We start from the raw sequence: 14,755 nt of genomic DNA, 5'->3' as shown, positions 1-14,755 counted from the left end.
GTGGATGTCAGGGAACTGACATCGGAGCCAGAGGTGGAGGCTAGGCTCTCAAGCGATGCTGGAGAAGGGCCCAGCAGGGGGAGAGGTGGCTCACCAGCTGGGGAAGGAAATCAGCGTAACACCAGGGATAAAGGGGGGCAGATGGGGGAATCGGCGAGGGGGCTCCAGGACTCCTCGCCGGAGATCAGCGAGGAGAGCACGGGTCTCCACTACCCACGCCCTCCCTGCGCAGAAGACTTCCGCGCAGGGAGAGTAGGAGGAGACTTGGAGTCAAACAACTTTTATGCTGGAAAAGGTTTAAGAAACGCCCACTGACGGATTCTGCTAGCGACTGAACAGCCACGAAGTGCAGGGCTGTCCAGACAGAAAAGGTTTAACAAGGCAACCTAGCAGGAGTGGCACCAACTTGCGCACGAGCAACCCCTACACTTATTACAGGCGCCATCGCCATTTTAAGAGAATGAGGGAGGGATCCATTGTGAGTTCCAGCACCTCTTATTGTAGAACAATAGTACTCCTTCTCCTTCTCCTTCTCCTTCTCCTTCTCCTTCTCCTTCTCCTTCTCCTTCTCCTTCTCCTTCTCCTTCTCCTTCTCCTTCTCCTTCTCCTTCTCCTTCTTCTCCTTCTCCTTCACATTCCTCCTCCTCCTCCTCCTCCTCTTCTTCTTCTTCTTCTTCTTCTTCTTCTTCTTTATTAGATTTATATATTGCCCTTCATCATAAGATCTCAGGATAAAAACAAGTAAATACCATAAAGGGACCCCTGACCATTAGGTCCAGTTGTGGCCAACTCTGGGGTTGCGGCGCTCATCTCGCTTTATTGGCCGAGGGAGCTGGCGTACAGCTTACGGGTCATGTGGCCAGCATGACTAAGCCACTTCTGGCAAACCTGAGCAGCGCACAGAAATGTCGTTTACCTTCCTGCCAGAGTGGTACCTATTTATCTACTTGCACTTGACATGTTTTCGAAATGCTAGGTTGGCAGAAGCAGGGACCGAGCAATGGGAGCTCACCCTGTCATAGGGATTCGAACCGCTGATCTTCTGATCGGCAAGTCCTAGGCTCTGTGGTTTAACCCACAGTGCCAGCCGCGTCCCAGTAAATACCATGTTGTTGTTGTTGTTTAGTCGTTTAGTCGTGTCCGACTCTTCGTGACCCCATGGACCAGAGCACGCCAGGCACTTCTGTCTTCCACTGCCTCCCGCAGTTTGGCCAAACTCATGCTGGTAGCTTCGAGAACTCTATCCAACCATCTCATCCTCTGTCTTATCCTATTTTTAGCTGTTTATTATCTCCCTTGTAAACTGCTTAGAGACAGTTGTAATTAAGCAATTGTTTACATAAATAATTTGATTTCTATGTGCCAGTTGAGCTCATTTCCACCAGCAAGCATACCGCTGTCCTGTGTCGGCTATTGGCGAGGACAGTAAATAGCTATTATTGTGTCCACTTGACGATTGCTTGGACTGGAGAATTGAGAAGATGTGCTCTCTTTTTGTGTGTGTGTAATTGGAAGAACGTTGTGAGCGCTTAGGTTCCATTCAACTCAACAGCTGGATGCCCACTGGTGTCTCCAGGTCTCCTATCTTCAAGAAGGAACTCTCTTGGTGAGTGCCAACAGGTTGTTGTTGTTTAGTCATTTAGTCATGTCTGACTCTTCGTGACCCCATGGACCAGAGCACGCCAGGCACTCCTGTCTTCCACTGCCTCCCGCAGTTTGGTCAAAACTCATGCTGGTAGCTTCAAGAACACTATCCAACCATCTCGTCCTCTGTCATCCTCTTCTCCTTGTGCCCTCCATCTTTCCCAACATCAGGGTCTTTTCCAGGGAGTCTTCTCTTCTCATGTGGTGGCCAAAGTATTGGAGCCTCAGCTTCAGGATCTGTCCTTCCAGTGAGCCCTCAGGGCTGATTTCCTTCAGAATGGATAGGTTTGATCTTATTGCAGTCCATGGGACTCTCAAGAGTCTCCTCCAGCACCATAATTCAAAAGCATCAATTCTTCGGTGAACAGCCTTCTGAGTGCCAACTGGACTGTAGCCCAAACAGGGCCACTGAAAAACAAGAAATGCAAGGAGAGTTTTTTTGGGGGGATCCCTCCAGTGCTGCAAAGCACACCAGGGGATTCTGGACAGGCTCAGTGACCGCAGAATGTGGCGTGTCTGTCTGGGGTGGGGGAAAGAGACTAGAAAATTGGTAATGGGCAGTAGAATTGAATAGCCTGGCACAGACCATGGCTAGCTGGCTTGAACCCTGAACAGCAGCATTCCACACAACCACATTCTGTTACAGGTCCCACTTGTCCTTTCAAATATGTTCATGCTAGAATACAAATTTTCAGTAAGAGCAGCTGTAGTCTCATGTTGCCCTCTAGCGTCCTGTACAGGAACACAGTGGAATATTGTAGAAAATTGCAAGCAAGATCTACAACCCATTGGGAAAGGACTTCTTTAGCACCAAAAATAACTTTCCTAGAAGTGAAGCAATAAAAAAAAAAAATCAAAGAAACCCTACCATTTGACTAACAATAACTGTTTTAATTGACTACATGTTCTAGCGATAGAGCATGAAGACTGTTTCACTCTCATTTTCGGAGATTGCATCTCTTGCTATAGACTTGTAACAACACTGGATCAGTGTCACCTTCCTTCCATAAACGCAGGAGCAAAGTTTCAAGGTTTTGCCCATCCCCAAGTGCGGCCTTAGCAGCCAATGCTGACCCTAGTAAGCTAGTTCATTTCTGCTCATTTGGGGACATTGGTATATCTCCCAATTGAAGAAGCTTTGGTGGTCTACACCAGGAGTGGGGAACCTCCAGGTGCTGCTGAAGCCCATCTCCCATCATCCTGACCATTGGTTAAACTGACCATTGGAGTCCAACAGGATAGGGAGGGCCAGAAGTTCTCCACCTTTGAGCTTGTTGTTGTTGTTTAGTCATTTAGTTGTGTCCGACTCTTCGTGACCCCATGGACCAGAGCACGGCAGGCACTTCTATCTTCCATTGCCTCCCGCAGTTTGGTCAAACTCATGCTGGTAGCTTCGAGAACACTATCCAACCATCTCATCCTCTGTTGTCCCCTTCTCCTGTGCCCCCCATCTTTCCCAACATCAGGCTTTTTTCCAGGGAGTCTTCTCTTCTCATGAGGTGGCCAAAGCATTGGAGCCTCAGCTTCAGGATCTGCCCTTCCAGTGAGCACTCAGGGCTGATTTCCTTCAGAATGGAGAGGTCTGATCTTCTTGCAGTTCATGGGACTCTCAAGAGTCTCCCCCAGCACCAGAATTCAAAAGCATCAATTCTTCAGCGATCAGCCTTCTTTATGGTCCAGCTTTCACTTCCACCTTTGAGCTACACTGTCTATATTAGTCCGTAGAGGTCTGATCCACACATGATTGCTTGCATCTATCAAGGGCCCTTTATGGATAACATCTGAATAGCCTCTGTCCATAGGTGCTGATTCCTAGGGCCTGAAGGGACTAAATATATTAGGGTGCCACCTCCTCCCAAGTTAATGGGCATTGCCATTCAAATGGTGTTTGTGTACCGCGTCTTGTGATCAATTATGTGGGGCAAGGCTTACCTGGGGGCCTCCCCAGTATTTTATTCAAGTTGTCATCTCTGCTTCTGTTGTTTCAACTGCATACTTTATACAAGTGTTCCCATTTTCCAGGGACAGTCCCAGATTTACAGAAGCAGTGATTTGATTCTGGAATGTCCTGGTTTTTCATAGGATGTCCCTATTTTCATTGGAGAAATCTTGGACAGTATGGAGTTATGCAACCCCCAAGCCAAGGAGATAAGTAACTAGACAAGCTTTAGAAGACATCTGAAGGCAGCCCTGGATAGGGAAGTAGTTTAGTCACTCTGGGTGACTGTGGCAACCCAGTCAGATAGATGGGGTATTATTATTATTATTATTATTATTATTATTATTATTATTAGAATATCCCTAGTTTCATTGGAGAAAAGTTGGAGGGTATGTAATATGGGACACGTGAAAGAAAGGAAGGAAGGAAGGAAGGAAGGTGTAGCCTGCTTGTCAATAAAATATTTCTGAGACTGGGAAGAGTATAACCAATAAAATAATAATAAGGCAACAAAACTAGAAAGAAGGGTCAGGTGAACTATCAAAGAACAATTTCCAATGAGAGAAAATCATCAATTGCAGTTCTCTCTAGAGCATCCAGAAGCTACAAAATTCAACCAGGAGGAAATTGGGATTCCATTTCATAGGAAAACATTTATTGCACAAAAACATATAGAAAAATAAAGGCATTTGAGGAGTTAAAGCTATAACACCTATATAAATAATACCTGAATATTAAATGCTTGTTTAATAAATACAGTTTTAACCAAAATATAATTTAATTTAAACAAATAAATAGAGGTGGTGACAAATATTTTAAAATATATATATAGCAAGAGTCAGGTAACCGTTAAATATCAAGTAGCATTTTTCTCAAAGGTAACTTTGAGGTACTAGGCTGGCTTGCACCCCAATGGATCCTTAGAGCCAGAAATGGTGGTTGTGCCTGCTTGTATTGAATTGAATGGGAGGCTGAAATGGACTGTGAAGACATCTCTTCTAGAGCGCTCTCTTTGGACAGAATCTATTGTATGGCAGCCTCAAAGTTGTCTGGTGGGCTTCAAAATTTTCCATCTGGGAAAGGTCCTCCCCACCCTCATCTTGCTAGGCAAATCATTCCCCCAGGTCCAAGTCCACCTTGGACATAAAACTGATTCATATCGATGGAACTTGTGTGAGAGATCGTCTTTCCAGTCAGAAGCATTTGAGATTTGACATTCGACAGGTGATGGAGTTGCTCTTCTATGAAAAAGGTGGGTTTTCCAGTGGCCTTCCATGCTGCTCTTTTCTGTGACTTGATGAGATGCTGTTTTCAGTCAGTTCCAGAATCTCCATTTGGACCTTCCAGCTTCTGAATTTGTGAAAGCAATTGTGGAATGTGTGTAGATAACAGGAATGTTTCCAATGAGATAAAAAGTGCAAATTTCAAGTTCAAGTTTTTCCTCCTTATCCATTTCTTTATTTTGCTAGAATAAGCAGGGGGTGAGATGAATACTTTCCATAGACGAAACAGTGCATTTTGAGCAGCTCAAAGACCTCTTTGAACCACTGCCTGCAATACAAAAGAAAATGGGACATTTTATCATGCTTGATGGACATGTAAAAAAGCATTGATTGATCGGATACAAATACATCCACTAATACAGAGAATTTTTAAGATTACCTTTCAACTGAAACCAGAATGAATATACAATTAGAAAATGACTATGGAACTTGGTTTCAATATATGATTACGGCAGCAAGACAATTATATGCACAAAGATGGAAAGATTCATCGTTACCAACAATGGAAGAATGGTTGTTAAAATTAACAGACTTATCTGGGATTTCCAAATTGACATGTTTTGTCCTTGTCAACATTGATTAAAGATAGGAAAACTCTCAGACTTTTTGCATGAAAAAGAAAAAGAAATAAAGACACTTGGATTTGGGGGTTGAAGGTAATGTTTGTTTATAGAAAATGGTTTTGTTAGGTGTTATATTGGAGTGAATGAAGTGAATATTGCTTTTTATATAATGAACAGATGAAGAACCAGAAGTTCTTTAGTTTCTGAACTTTATATTTTCTATGTTCCCTTTTAAACCTTTTCTATCTCTTTCTTCTTATATCTCTCTTCCCTTTTCCTTTTTCGCCATCTGTCAAGGATGCTGAAATGGCAAGATTCCCAGAGTCAGTGGGGTTTGGACCAGATGACCTCCAACCCCAACCATACAATTCTATTATTTAGGAGGTACTGGGAACAAAGAACAGGAAGCTATCTCCATCAGAGCCTGCCCACCCATGATGTGGATTGAAGCTCCTGCCTCAGGCAACAGAAATGCAAGAGACGGCACTCTACCCAACTACCCCACCACACATAGCTGTCAACTTACAGATTTGAAAATAAGGGACCAGCAGCCTCGAAAATAAGGGATCAGCAGCCAAAATAAGGGATTTTCCAAGCACAGGTATGTTCAACTTCTGAGCCCCTCCGAGCCAAAGGCAGAAAGCCCAGCCAGCAGCCAAACAAAGCCTCAAGCGGTGGTTCCCACAGCGCAGCAACCCCGCAAAGGGGATGCAGCAAGGAAAACCACCGTCACCTCTCCGCTGGGAAGCGCTGAGCAAAAGCGAGTCCCCAGGCAACGTGGCCGATTTGATCAGCACAAGGCATGCAAGCTCCACCCCCCAGTCGTTCTTAGACTCCTTATTGGGTGAGCAATGCAGCCAAGCAACACAGTTGGAGCCTCCCTCCTCCCTGGCCGGCAGGGAGGGAGGGAGAGGAGCTGCTTCCTTTGAAACCCAGGAAATTTAAGGGACATCATCAATAAGGGACAGCAGCTGGACACGGCGCTGGGATAAGGGATTTTCCTGCCAAATAAGGGACGGTTGAGAGCTATGCCACCACATATGCCACTGAGCAGCGGTGCAAGCTTTGCTCCCACTGAGTTTAGTGGTGGCAGTGGGGCATGGAGGCGTCAATTCCTGTTGCAGCAACGGGGTGTGTGTGTGGAGGCTGGGCACCCACAGAAAAAAAAATGTGGGTGCCTGGGCCCCCAGTGCCCCTTACAGTTGGTGCCCCTGTGCAAAGCTAACAGGATTTAAACCCCATCTGAAAGTAGTGAGAGAGATGTTTCCAACTGGGGCATTAATAAATGCCTTGCATCAGGCAATGAATTTAAGACAACTTGCAAAGAAATGATTTGCCTGTGTTGTACAGTCCATGATCGTTGCCTTCATTTTAAAGAGGAACAAGGCTTCAGATATTGTTAGTCAAAAACATGCTTTGCCTACCTGGTGCCTTCCGGCTGCTTCAGACGACAACTTCCACAAGCCCTAGTCATGGTGACTGAGGCTGATGGGAGTTGGAGTCCAAAAAGATTTAGAGGATAATTATGTTGAATTGATGCTTTTGAATTATGGTGCTGGAGGAGACTCTTGAGAGTCCCATGGACTGCAAGAAGATCAAACCTATCCATTCTGAAGGAAATCAGCCCTGAGTGCTTACTAGAAGGACAGATCCTGAAGCTGAGGCTCCAATAATTTGGCCACCTCATGAGAAGAGAAGATTCCCTGGAAAAGACCCTGATGTTGGGAAAGATGGAGGGCACAAGGAGAAGGGACGACAGAGGACGAGATGGTTGGACAGTGTTCTCGAAGCTACCAGCATGAGTCTGACCAAACTGTGGGAGGCAGTGGAAGACAGGAGTGCCTGGCGTGCTCTGGTCCATGGGGTCACAAAGAGTCAGACACGACTAAACAACAAAAAACAGTCATTGAAAAGACTAGATGGTTAAATGACCCAAACTACAGGCTAATCTAAACAAATTACATGCACCTGTGGCATTACTTTTTCCACGAAATGTATCCTTTTTGTATATAAAGTGCCTAACTTACCTTAGTCGGAGACAGATTTGAGCAGCTGATCAAGAAGTATCAAGTTGTTCATCGAAATAGTCTTTCGCACAGCCTCCCATGCACAAAGGCTGTATTGTTTGTCTCTCAGGAACGTTTGGAGTTTCCTGAAGTATATCATCAGGTTTAGTTTTACACGAGGATCTTTCAGTCTTGCCTCTCTCCCAGTGTGTGCAACAGAACACCTCTCCCACCATTGACTTTGTTGGTGGAGCTCCATTTGGAAAAGTTCTGTGACCGTTGTGTTCCAGTTGGCTTGGGTGAAATTCAGCTGAAAAACACGGAGGGTCTCCTTGAAGATCAGCCCTATCGCCATCCTTGCATCCTCTTTGCTGGGTCTCGAGGTGCTTCTTATGGGGGAGCCAAAGTCTGGCATACCTGTAATTGGGCACTCTGGGGGAGATGCTGGTCCTCCACTCATTGCTTCCAGAAGCTCTTTGGTCTTCCTTAGCTCACCTTTTTGATGTTGCACAATTTCATCACAGTCCAGAGTTACAACTCCAGAGGCAAGCAGAATCAAGAGGCCAACTTGTTGCAGACCCATGGTGGCCATTGGTGGGCTGTATGGAGAGCCTGGAGAGATAGAGCTTCTTCAAGACCTTCTTGAGATCATTGTGCTGTAGAGCCATGCCTGTGAATTTTTGTATTGGGCTGAGAGTTTCTCTACCTCATTTCCTGAAACTTTCATTTTCAGTTTGTATTGGGAAAGTATCTGGTACTTTTGGGCATTCTGTTTTTGTTTTGTTTTTTTAATAATTTTTATTAAAGTTTTAAACAACAAAGAAAAGAAAAAAGAAAAAAGAAAAGCATACACAATACATATAACAAAAACACACCAAAAAAAAACAAATCAGAATTCAACAATAAAGAAACAAGAAACATAACAATTAAAAACAATATCTCTTTTCCATTTCCGTTTTTTAGTTACTTATTTTCTGGACTTCCTCATACCTCCCTCTTTTGTATTCCAATCCAAATTATTTGTCCTGCAATTTCTTTTCCACTTTTTTAATCCCAATCTTTAGCTTTAATAAGATATTAAAATATATAACTTCAACTTCTTTGAACCTGATCTTTAGTCTTAATATCATATAACGTTAAATTTTTTCCTCTTAATATCAAATTTCCATTTCTTTAAACATCTTTGATCCTACTCTTTTTAATCTTAGTCTATCATTAGCTTTAACCTGTACAGCTGGAAACCGCTTATTTTCAGTCCAACATCATTCTAACATTCCTTAATTTTGCAATGTTTCTGAAGATAGTCTTTAAATTTCTTCCAATCTTCCTCCATCGTCTCTTCTCCCTGGTCACGGATTCTACCAGTCATTTCCGCCAATTCCATATAGTCCATAAGTTTCATCTGCCATTCCTCCAGCGTGGGAAGTTCTTGTGTCTTCCAATACTTTGCGATGAGTATTCTTGCTGCTGTTGTTGCATACATAAAGAAAGTTCTATCCTTTTTTAACACCATTTGGCCGACTATGCCCAGGAGGAAGGCCTCTGGTTTCTTAGGGAAGGTATACTTAAATACCTTTTTTAATTCATTATATATCATTTCCCAGAAAGCCTTAATCTTTGGGCACGTCCACCAAAGGTGAAAAAATGTACCTTCAGTTTCTTTACATTTCCAACATTTGTTATCGGGCAAGTGATAGATTTTTGCAAGCTTGACTGGGGTTATGTACCAACTGTATATCATTTTCATAATATTCTCTCTTAAGGCATTACATGCCGTAAATTTCAAACCTGTGGTCCATAACTGTTCCCAGTCAGCAAACATAATATTATGTCCAACGTCCTGTGCCCATTTAATCATAGCCGATTTTACCGTTTCATCCTGAGTATTCCATTTCAGCAGCAAGTTGTACATTCTTGACAAATTCTTAGTTTTGGGTTCTAACAATTCTGTTTCTAATTTGGATCTTTCCACCTGGAAGCCAATTTTCCTGTCCAATTTAAATGCCTCCATTACCTGATAATAATGGAGCCAGTCTCGCACTTTGTTTTTTAATTTTTCAAAACTCTGCAATTTCAGTCTATCTCCGTCTTGTTCCAAAATTTCCCAATATTTCGGCCATTTGACCTCCATATTAACCTTTTTCAAGGCTTTCGCTTCCATTGGTGACAGCCACCTTGGGGTTTTGTTTTCTAACAAATCCTTATATCTTAACCAAACATTGAATAACACTTTCCTGACAATATGGTTTTTAAATGCTTTATGTGCTTTGACCTTGTCATACCATAGATATGTATGCCATCCAAAAATATTATTAAAACCTTCTAAGTCCAAAATGTCAGTGTTTTCAAGAAGTAGCCATTCTTTCAACCAGCAAAAAGCTGCTGATTCATAGTAAAGTTTAAGGTCTGGCAGGGCAAAGCCACCTCTTTCCTTTGCATCTGTTAGTATTTTAAATTTTATTCTAGGCTTCTTGCCCTGCCAGACAAATTTAAAAATATCTTTCTGCCACCTCTTGAAACAATCCATTTTGTCCACAATCTGCAAAGTTTGGAACAAAAACAACATTCTAGGCAATACATTCATTTTTATCGCAGCAATACGGCCCAGCAGTGAAAGCTTCAAATTTGACCAAATTTCTAAATCTTTTTTCACTTCAGACCAACATTTTTCATAATTGTCTTTAAATAAGTTCCCGTTTTTTGCTGTCATGTTAATCCCCAAATATTTAACTTTCTTAACCACTGTTAAACCTGTCTCATTCTGAAACCTCTCTCTTTCAATCGGTGTTAAATTTTTCTCTAAAACCTTGGTTTTTGACTTATTCAATTTAAATCCTGCCACTTGACCAAATTCTTGAATCAGTTCTAAAACCCTTTTAGTACTAGAATCTGGCTCCTGTAACGTCAATACTAGGTCATCTGCAAATGCTCTCAATTTGTACTGTTTAGTTCCGACCTGTATACCTTTAACCAACTGGTCCCTTCTAATCATATTCAGCAAAACCTCCAGGACCGAAATAAAAAGAAGTGGGGAAGACTTCCGGGTTGGCGCCATCGCCGAATGGCGGACTCCCTCCGAGCTCCGGAGGGAGCCTGCTCGGCAGGGGCTGGGTCCTACCGCACCGGCGATGCGGGGACCCTTAAAAACCACGGCCACGGGGGCCGTGGACATGGAGACTCGGCTGGCACCGCTAGCGCCCTCCCGACTCGTGAAGGAGCCTTTTTAAAGGCTACGGATCGGGTGCCGGGGAGAAGCGTGGTGCTTTGAGTCCTCTGCTATCCCTGCCGAGCGAAGCCGCATGCCATCCGGCGGAGAGCGCTGACTTCTTCTATTGAAAATTCGGACTTCTTAACAATAACCCGTGAGTAATTTGGAAACCGGGTTCAAAAGGAGAAAAAAAGAAATTTTTTTTTTTCGGATTGGACACGAGCGGGGGGGGGATCCAAAAAGGAAGTCAGTCCCCCTCCCTACTGTAAACCTTCCAAAACAAGGATGGGGAAACCAAGGTCCAAAAAGATTTGTATTGCTGATAAAAACTAAGAATTCCACGATGGGGAACTACAAGAACTGTGCTGGAGGAAGAATTGAGGGAGAAGGGAAACGTAACCCCCCCCCCTGTGAACCGGGGTGATTGAAGAGAGAGCCTGGTGAAAAGAGTCGGAGATTTTGACAGCTGTCAAAGTAGCTGTCAAAGTCGGAAAGCAGAGAGGATTTTATTATGAGAACTTTGCTGGTTAAATTTGTTATAATTTGCTATAACCCGTTAAAACTTGGATACAAAATGGCGAAAACATGGATAACAATCGGACTTTTGGACTAGAGAAAACAAAGTTACAACAATCCCCCTAGAGGAATTTCGGGACATTACAAAGATGGTCGTAAGTGGAAAAATACCATTGGAATTTTACAGGACTGGTTATCTTCTGGGAAAGCTGCAAAACGGAAATAATATTTTGTCTACAGGGTGTTCAGCTAAAGGAGACAATAGAATTTTCTATTGAAGAAAGGAAGGGACTGAACGCAAGTTTTTGTTCCTGAATAACAATAATCCCTGCAGAGTTACTAAACTTCTGAATTAGAACGTTTCAGCAGCGGAACAAGAGGAAACTGGACTACAACTTGGAAAGAACAATGGGGGGAGTTTTATTAAAGATTTGAAGTTAAATGTCTTAAAAAATAATTATAAAAAGAAAAAGCCAGCAAGGAGTTGGTGGAAATAGGTGATTTATGGACTTTAAGAATTCCAGGCAGATAACATGGTTTGGTGGTCAGGGGGAAATTAAACCGGGGACAGGGGGGGGGAGAACTAAAATCCAAAGGCTCGTCAACTTTTTTTTCTGAATTGGCTCTTTCTCATCTATTATACTTTTTATTTCTTACTTTTTATATTTCTATTGTGTGGGGTGTCCTTATCATTAAAAAAAGGGAAATTGTGGAATGAAAATGGGGTGGGCCCTGGGGAGAGAACTTTTGTTTTTTATTAGGGGTATTGATGAGGAGTGTATAAATTTTAAATTCGAATAATGGTCTAAACAAATTAAGTTTCAATTAGAACTGAGAGCTTGTGGAGCCAACAATATGAAATGGGAATATGGTAGGGGTGGGGGAAGGGGGGAGTCCCGGAAAGTGGATCTATGAAAATAAGGCTTTGAATGTACTTTAATCTTTACTTTCTGTATTTCTGAAAATCTTAATAAATATCATTAAAAAAAAAAAAAAAGAAGAAGTGGGGAAATTGGGCAACCTTGTCGTGTCCCTTTTTCAATTTTAAGTTCTTCCGTCACAACATTATTTACAATTAGTTTAGCCTTTTGTTCTGAATAAATTGCACTTATACCATTCTCAAAACCTTGGCCTACCCCCATACCCTGTAGATTCTTCTTCATAAAATTCCAAGAAATGTTGTCAAAGGCTTTCTCCGCGTCAACAAATATCAGCACTGCTTTAGTGTTTATATTCACTTCTAATTTTTCCAAGATATCAATTATATTCCTCAAATTGTCAGACAAATGTCTTCCTGGGAGAAAGCCCACTTCGTCTTTATGAATCTCTTCCATCAACACTTTTTAAAATCTCTTTGCCAAAATATCTGCAAAAATTTTATAATCCACATTTAGTAATGATATAGGGCGGTAGTTCTTAAGTTGTGTCTTTTCAGTCTCTGTTTTTGGTACAAGTGTAATATATGCTTCTTTCCACGACTCTGGTGCTCTCTTCCCCTCCATTATTTCATTGCAGACCTCTTTCAAAGGTTGAATTAACCATTCTTTTAAAGATCTGTAGTATCTAGAGGTCAAACCACCTGGTCCTGGAGATTTACCCAATTGCATGTTTTGAATGGCACCTTCTATTTCCTGTTCAGTTATTCTATGGTTCAACATTAATTTATTTTCTTGAGATATTTTTTGTAATCCATTTGTTTTCAAAAATTGGTCTAAATCTGTTTCTTTCATTGGCCCTTGAGTATATAGTCGTTTAAAATACTTCTGGAAACAACTTCTGATCTCTGCTGGGTTCTGTATATTCCTTCCTTCCACTTCTAAGTTCGTAATCGTATTTAGTTTTTGTCGCTTTTTCATTTGCCATGCCAACAATTTGCCGCATTTATTGGCCGATTCAAAAGTCTTTTGTCTCATTTGTTTAATTTTCCATTCTATTTCCTGATTCATCATTTTCATATATTGTACTTGATATAGCTTTAACTCTCTCAAAATCTCTTGAGATTTGGGATTTACTCTCAGTCTTTTTTCACATTCATTTATTTTATCCATTATTTTGTCCTTCTTCTCATTTTGAGTTCTTTTCTTTATCGCATTCTGTTGTATTAAGAACCCTCTCATAACCGCTTTACTTGCGTCCCAGATTACTCTTTTCTCCACGTTGGAACTAAGATTTATCTCGAAGTAATCTCTCAGAGTTTTTTGGGCCTTCTTAAGAAATTCTTCATCTCTAAATAAGGTGTCATTCATCTTCCATCTGAAGGAGCCAGTTGGTGTTAGTCTCATTTCCATCTTAACAGCATTGTGGTCGGAGCAAATTTTCGGGCAGATTTCCACCTTTCTTGTCTTTGGTGCCATTCCTCTAGTTATCCAGATTTGGTCAATTCTTGTCCAAGTCATTTTGGCTTCAGAAAAGAAAGTTCCCTCTTTAGCCAAGGGGTTTCTAATTCTCCAAATGTCCACTAAATCCAAGTTGTCTGTCATATCAAAAAAAGTTTTCGGTAGTCTACCATCCTTGGTGACTACCTGTCTTTGTGCCTTGTCCATATAAGTAGATACCACTCCATTCATATCTCCCATCAGAATCGTGTTATAGTCCATATGGTCCATCAGGGTCTCATGCAACTTCTTAAAAAAATCAGATTTCCCATCATTTGGTGCGTAGACTCCTACAATCAGAAACTTTTCTCCTTGTGTTTGAATTTCAATTGCCACAAATCTTCCTTGGTCATCTTTAAAAACAAATTTCGGTGATAAGTTGTCTTTTGCGTAAATCACAACCCCTCTCTTTTTAACTTTGTCCGACGAAATAAATTCCTGACCAAGTCTTTTATTTATCAACAATTTCCTGTGTAATCTTGTTATATGTGTTTCTTGTAGACAAATTAAATCCAATTGTTCCTTTTTTAATATATGAAATACTGACTTCCTTTTCTGAGGGGAATTCAAACCCCGACAGTTCCATGTTAAAAGTTGCAGGGCCATGATGTTATTGTTTTAGTTCTCCTCCTACTGCACCTAGTGCCTGTTCCTCATCCGTCGGTGGTATCCCTTCTTTCGAACGGTCTTTTGGTTCCGGAAATAGTTCTTTTTGTAAGTCTTCTCCGTGGTCTCTGCAAAATTTGTCTTTGTCGTCTTCCGATCTTATTTTCCTCTTCTTTCCTTTGTAGCTGAAAGACAGGCCTTGAGGAAGTTCCCACCTAAAGTTGATACTGTTCCTTCTCAGCAGGGTAACCAAGTCTTTATATTTTGATCTGAGATCCAGAAGGTATTTCGGAATATCTTTAAATATTTCCACCCTTGTCCGTTGGATTTCCAGTGTCTTCTTGAAATGTAGGCCCAAAATCTTATCCCTCTCTTCTTTTGTTCGAAAAGTAATCAAACAGTCTCTCACCTTCTTCTCTCCTCTTCTCCCAAGTCTGAAAGCATTTACTATTTTGAAACTGTCTTTTGCCAATTCTGGATCCCAAAAATCCAAAAATTCCTGCGTGAGAAATTCAGCTAGATTGTCCTTTTCCACCTCAGGTACCGATCTGACCCGCAAGTTCACTTGCTTTTCCTTCAAATCTATCATAGACAGGGTCAATTTATGGTCTTCCA

Source organism: Podarcis pityusensis (assembly GCF_964106645.2).
Source record: "Podarcis pityusensis genome assembly, chromosome: 17".
Lineage (NCBI taxonomy): Eukaryota > Metazoa > Chordata > Lepidosauria > Squamata > Lacertidae > Podarcis > Podarcis pityusensis.
This window is presented reverse-complemented; position numbering follows the sequence as displayed.